Below are 6000 nucleotides of genomic sequence, written 5' to 3' on the forward strand. Positions count from 1 at the left end.
GTATGGACCTGTGTGTAGTGTAACTTGAGATGGCTGTATGGACCTGTGTGTAGTGTAACTTGAGATGGCTGTATGGACCTGTGTGTAGTGTAACTTGAGATGGCTGTATGGACCTGTGTGTAGTGTAACTTGAGATGGCTGTATGGACCTGTGTGTAGTGTAACTTGAGATGGCTGTATGGACCTGTGTGTAGTGTAACTTGAGATGGCTGTATGGACCTGTGTGTAGTGTAACTTGAGATGGATGTATGGACCTGTGTGTAGTGTAACTTGAGATGGCTGTATGGACCTGTGTGTAGTGTAACTTGAGATGGCTGTATGGACCTGTGTGTAGTGTAACTTGAGATGTCTGTATGGACCTGTGTGTAGTGTAACTTGAGATGGCTGTATGGACCTGTGTGTAGTGTAACTTGAGATGGCTGAATGGACCTGTGTGTAGTGTAACTTAGATGGCTGTATGGACCTGTGTGTAGTGTAACTTAGATGGCTGTATGGACCTGTGTGTAGTGTAACTTAGATGGCTGTATGGACCTGTGTGTAGTGTAACTCGAGATGGCTGTATGGACCTGTGTGTAGTGTAACTCGAGATGGCTGTATGGACCTGTGTGTAGTGTAACTCGAGATGGCTGTATGGACCTGTGTGTAGTGTAACTCGAGATGGCTGTATGGACCTGTGTGTAGTGTAACTTGAGATGGCTGTATGGACCTGTGTGTAGTGTAACTTGAGATGGCTGTATGGACCTGTGTGTAGTGTAACTCGAGATGGCTGTATGGACCTGTGTGTAGTGTAACTCGAGATGGCTGTATGGACCTGTGTGTAGTGTAACTCGAGATGGCTGTATGGACCTGTGTGTAGTGTAACTTGAGATGGCTGTATGGACCTGTGTGTAGTGTAACTTGAGATGGCTGTATGGACCTGTGTGTAGTGTAACTTAGATGGCTGTATGGACCTGTGTGTAGTGTAACTTAGATGGCTGTATTGACCTGTGTGTAGTGTAACTTAGATGGCTGTATGGACCTGTGTGTAGTGTAACTTAGATGGCTGTATGGACCTGTGTGTAGTGTAACTCAAGATGGCTGTATGGACCTGTGTGTAGTGTAACTCGAGATGGCTGTATGGACCTGTGTTTAGTGTAACTCGAGATGGCTGTATGGACCTGTGTGTAGTGTAACTCGAGATGGCTGTATGGACCTGTGTGTAGTGTAACTTGAGATGGCTGTATGGACATGTGTGTAGTGTAACTTGAGATGGCTGTATGGACCTGTGTGTAGTGTAACTTGTGATGGCTGTATGGACCTGTGTGTAGTGTAACTTGAGATGGCTGTATGGACCTGTGTGTAGTGTAACTTGAGATGGCTGTATGGACCTGTGTGTAGTGTAACTTGAGATGGCTGTATGGACCTGTGTGTAGTGTAACTTAGATGGCTGTATGGACCTGTGTGTAGTGTAACTTAGATGGCTGTATTGACCTGTGTGTAGTGTAACTTAGATGGCTGTATGGACCTGTGTGTAGTGTAACTTAGATGGCTGTATGGACCTGTGTGTAGTGTAACTCAAGATGGCTGTATGGACCTGTGTGTAGTGTAACTCGAGATGGCTGTATGGACCTGTGTGTAGTGTAACTCAAGATGGCTGTATGGACCTGTGTGTAGTGTAACTCGAGATGGCTGTATGGACCTGTGTTTAGTGTAACTCGAGATGGCTGTATGGACCTGTGTGTAGTGTAACTCGAGATGGCTGTATGGACCTGTGTGTAGTGTAACTTGAGATGGCTGTATGGACATGTGTGTAGTGTAACTTGAGATGGCTGTATGGACCTGTGTGTAGTGTAACTTGTGATGGCTGTATGGACCTGTGTGTAGTGTAACTTGAGATGGCTGTATGGACCTGTGTGTAGTGTAACTTGAGATGGCTGTATGGACCTGTGTGTAGTGTAACTTGAGATGGCTGTATGGACCTGTGTGTAGTGTAACTTGAGATGGCTGTATGGACCTGTGTGTAGTGTAACTTGAGATGGCTGTATGGACCTGTGTGTAGTGTAACTTGAGATGGCTGTATGGACCTGTGTGTAGTGTAACTTGAGATGGATCTATGGACCTGTGTGTAGTGTAACTTGAGATGGCTGTATGGACCTGTGTGTAGTGTAACTTGAGATGGCTGTATGGACCTGTGTGTAGTGTAACTTGAGATGTCTGTATGGACCTGTGTGTAGTGTAACTTGAGATGGCTGTATGGACCTGTGTGTAGTGTAACTTGAGATGGCTGAATGGACCTGTGTGTAGTGTAACTTAGATGGCTGTATGGACCTGTGTGTAGTGTAACTTAGATGGCTGTATGGACCTGTGTGTAGTGTAACTTAGATGGCTGTATGGACCTGTGTGTAGTGTAACTCGAGATGGCTGTATGGACCTGTGTGTAGTGTAACTCGAGATGGCTGTATGGACCTGTGTGTAGTGTAACTCGAGATGGCTGTATGGACCTGTGTGTAGTGTAACTCGAGATGGCTGTATGGACCTGTGTGTAGTGTAACTTGAGATGGCTGTATGGACCTGTGTGTAGTGTAACTTGAGATGGCTGTATGGACCTGTGTGTAGTGTAACTTGAGATGGCTGTATGGACCTGTGTGTAGTGTAACTTGAGATGGCTGTATGGACCTGTGTGTAGTGTAACTTGAGATGGATGTATGGACCTGTGTGTAGTGTAACTTGAGATGTCTGTATGGACCTGTGTGTAGTGTAACTTGAGATGGCTGTATGGACCTGTGTGTAGTGTAACTTGAGATGGCTGAATGGACCTGTGTGTAGTGTAACTTAGATGGCTGTATGGACCTGTGTGTAGTGTAACTTAGATGGCTGTATGGACCTGTGTGTAGTGTAACTTAGATGGCTGTATGGACCTGTGTGTAGTGTAACTCGAGATGGCTGTATGGACCTGTGTGTAGTGTAACTTGAGATGGCTGTATGGACCTGTGTGTAGTGTAACTTGAGATGGCTGTATGGACCTGTGTGTAGTGTAACTTGAGATGGCTGTATGGACCTGTGTGTAGTGTAACTTGAGATGGCTGTATGGACCTGTGTGTAGTGTAACTTGAGATGTCTGTATGGACCTGTGTGTAGTGTAACTTGAGATGGCTGTATGGACCTGTGTGTAGTGTAACTTGAGATGGCTGAATGGACCTGTGTGTAGTGTAACTTAGATGGCTGTATGGACCTGTGTGTAGTGTAACTTAGATGGCTGTATGGACCTGTGTGTAGTGTAACTTAGATGGCTGTATGGACCTGTGTGTAGTGTAACTCGAGATGGCTGTATGGACCTGTGTGTAGTGTAACTCGAGATGGCTGTATGGACCTGTGTGTAGTGTAACTCGAGATGGCTGTATGGACCTGTGTGTAGTGTAACTCGAGATGGCTGTATGGACCTGTGTGTAGTGTAACTCGAGATGGCTGTATGGACCTGTGTGTAGTGTAACTTGAGATGGTTGTATGGACCTGTGTGTAGTGTAACTCGAGATGGCTGTATGGACCTGTGTGTAGTGTAACTCGAGATGGCTGTATGGACCTGTGTGTAGTGTAACTTGAGATGGTTGTATGGACCTGTGTGTAGTGTAACTTGAGATGGCTGTATGGACCTGTGTGTAGTGTAACTTAGATGGCTGTATGGACCTGTGTGTAGTGTAACTTAGATGGCTGTATTGACCTGTGTGTAGTGTAACTTAGATGGCTGTATGGACCTGTGTGTAGTGTAACTTAGATGGCTGTATGGACCTGTGTGTAGTGTAACTCAAGATGGCTGTATGGACCTGTGTGTAGTGTAACTCGAGATGGCTGTATGGACCTGTGTGTAGTGTAACTCAAGATGGCTGTATGGACCTGTGTGTAGTGTAACTCGAGATGGCTGTATGGACCTGTGTTTAGTGTAAATCGAGATGGCTGTATGGACCTGTGTGTAGTGTAACTCGAGATGGCTGTATGGACCTGTGTGTAGTGTAACTTGAGATGGCTGTATGGACATGTGTGTAGTGTAACTTGAGATGGCTGTATGGACCTGTGTGTAGTGTAACTTGTGATGGCTGTATGGACCTGTGTGTAGTGTAACTTGAGATGGCTGTATGGACCTGTGTGTAGTGTAACTTGAGATGGCTGTATGGACCTGTGTGTAGTGTAACTTGAGATGGCTGTATGGACCTGTGTGTAGTGTAACTTGAGATGGCTGTATGGACCTGTGTGTAGTGTAACTTGAGATGGCTGTATGGACCTGTGTGTAGTGTAACTTGAGATGGCTGTATGGACCTGTGTGTAGTGTAACTTGAGATGGCTGTATGGACCTGTGTGTAGTGTAACTTGAGATGGCTGTATGGACCTGTGTGTAGTGTAACTCGAGATGGCTGTATGGACCTGTGTGTAGTGTAACTTGAGATGGCTGTATGGACCTGTGTGTAGTGTAACTTAGATGGTTGTATGGACCTGTGTGTAGTGTAACTTAGATGGCTGTATGGACCTGTGTGTAGTGTAACTTAGATGGCTGTATGGACCTGTGTGTAGTGTAACTTAGATGGCTGTATGGACCTGTGTGTAGTGTAACTTAGATGGCTGTATGGACCTGTGTGTAGTGTAACTCAAGATGGCTGTATGGACCTGTGTGTAGTGTAACTCGAGATGGCTGTATGGACCTGTGTGTAGTGTAACTCAAGATGGCTGTATGGACCTGTGTGTAGTGTAACTTGTGATGGCTGTATGGACCTGTGTGTAGTGTAACTTGAGATGGCTGTATGGACCTGTGTGTAGTGTAACTCGAGATGGCTGTATGGACCTGTGTGTAGTGTAACTCGAGATGGCTGTATGGACCTGTGTGTAGTGTAACTTGAGATGGCTGTATGGACCTGTGTGTAGTGTAACTTGAGATGGCTGTATGGACCTGTGTGTAGTGTAACTTAGATGGTTGTATGGACCTGTGTGTAGTGTAACTTAGATGGCTGTATGGACCTGTGTGTAGTGTAACTTAGATGGCTGTATGGACCTGTGTGTAGTGTAACTTAGATGGCTGTATGGACCTGTGTGTAGTGTAACTTAGATGGCTGTATGGACCTGTGTGTAGTGTAACTCAAGATGGCTGTATGGACCTGTGTGTAGTGTAACTCGAGATGGCTGTATGGACCTGTGTGTAGTGTAACTCAAGATGGCTGTATGGACCTGTGTGTAGTGTAACTTGAGATGGCTGTATGGACCTGTGTGTAGTGTAACTTGAGATGGCTGTATGGACCTGTGTGTAGTGTAACTTAGATGGCTGTATGGACCTGTGTGTAGTGTAACTTAGATGGCTGTATGGACCTGTGTGTAGTGTAACTCAAGATGGCTGTATGGACCTGTGTGTAGTGTAACTCGAGATGGCTGTATGGACCTGTGTGTAGTGTAACTCAAGATGGCTGTATGGACCTGTGTGTAGTGTAACACTACACACAGGTCCATACAGCCATCTCGAGTTACACTAAACACAGGTCCATACAGCCATCTCGTGTAACTCGAGATGGCTGTATGGACCTGTGTGTAGTGTAACTTGAGATTGCTGTATGGACATGTGTTTAGTGTAACTTGAGATGGCTGTATGGACCTGTGTGTAGTGTAACTTGTGATGGCTGTATGGACCTGTGTGTAGTGTAACTTGAGATGGCTGTATGGACCTGTGTGTAGTGTAACTTGAGATGGCTGTATGGACCTGTGTGTAGTGTAACTTGTGATGGCTGTATGGACCTGTGTGTAGTGTAACTTGAGATGGCTGTATGGACCTGTGTGTAGTGTAACTTGAGATGGCTGTATGGACCTGTGTGTAGTGTAACTTGAGATGCCTGTATGGACCTGTGTGTAGTGTAACTTGAGATGGCTGTATGGACCTGTGTGTAGTGTAACTTGAGATGGCTGTATGGACCTGTGTGTAGTGTAACTTGAGATGGCTGTATGGACCTGTGTGTAGCGTAACTTGAGATGGCTGTATGGACCTGTGTGT

General features: G+C 45.6%; 1 protein-coding gene across 7 annotated transcripts in view; it reads left to right on the forward strand.

Moving 5' to 3' along the window:
* LOC110496558 (uncharacterized) overlaps positions 1–6000 on the forward strand; it is a 135177-nt gene that overhangs the window by 58441 nt on the left and 70736 nt on the right. The window lies entirely within an intron of this gene.

The sequence above is a fragment of the Oncorhynchus mykiss genome, chromosome 18 (genome assembly GCF_057628025.1).
Source record: "Oncorhynchus mykiss isolate SJ-2025 chromosome 18, ASM5762802v1, whole genome shotgun sequence".
Taxonomy (NCBI): Eukaryota; Metazoa; Chordata; class Actinopteri; order Salmoniformes; family Salmonidae; genus Oncorhynchus; species Oncorhynchus mykiss.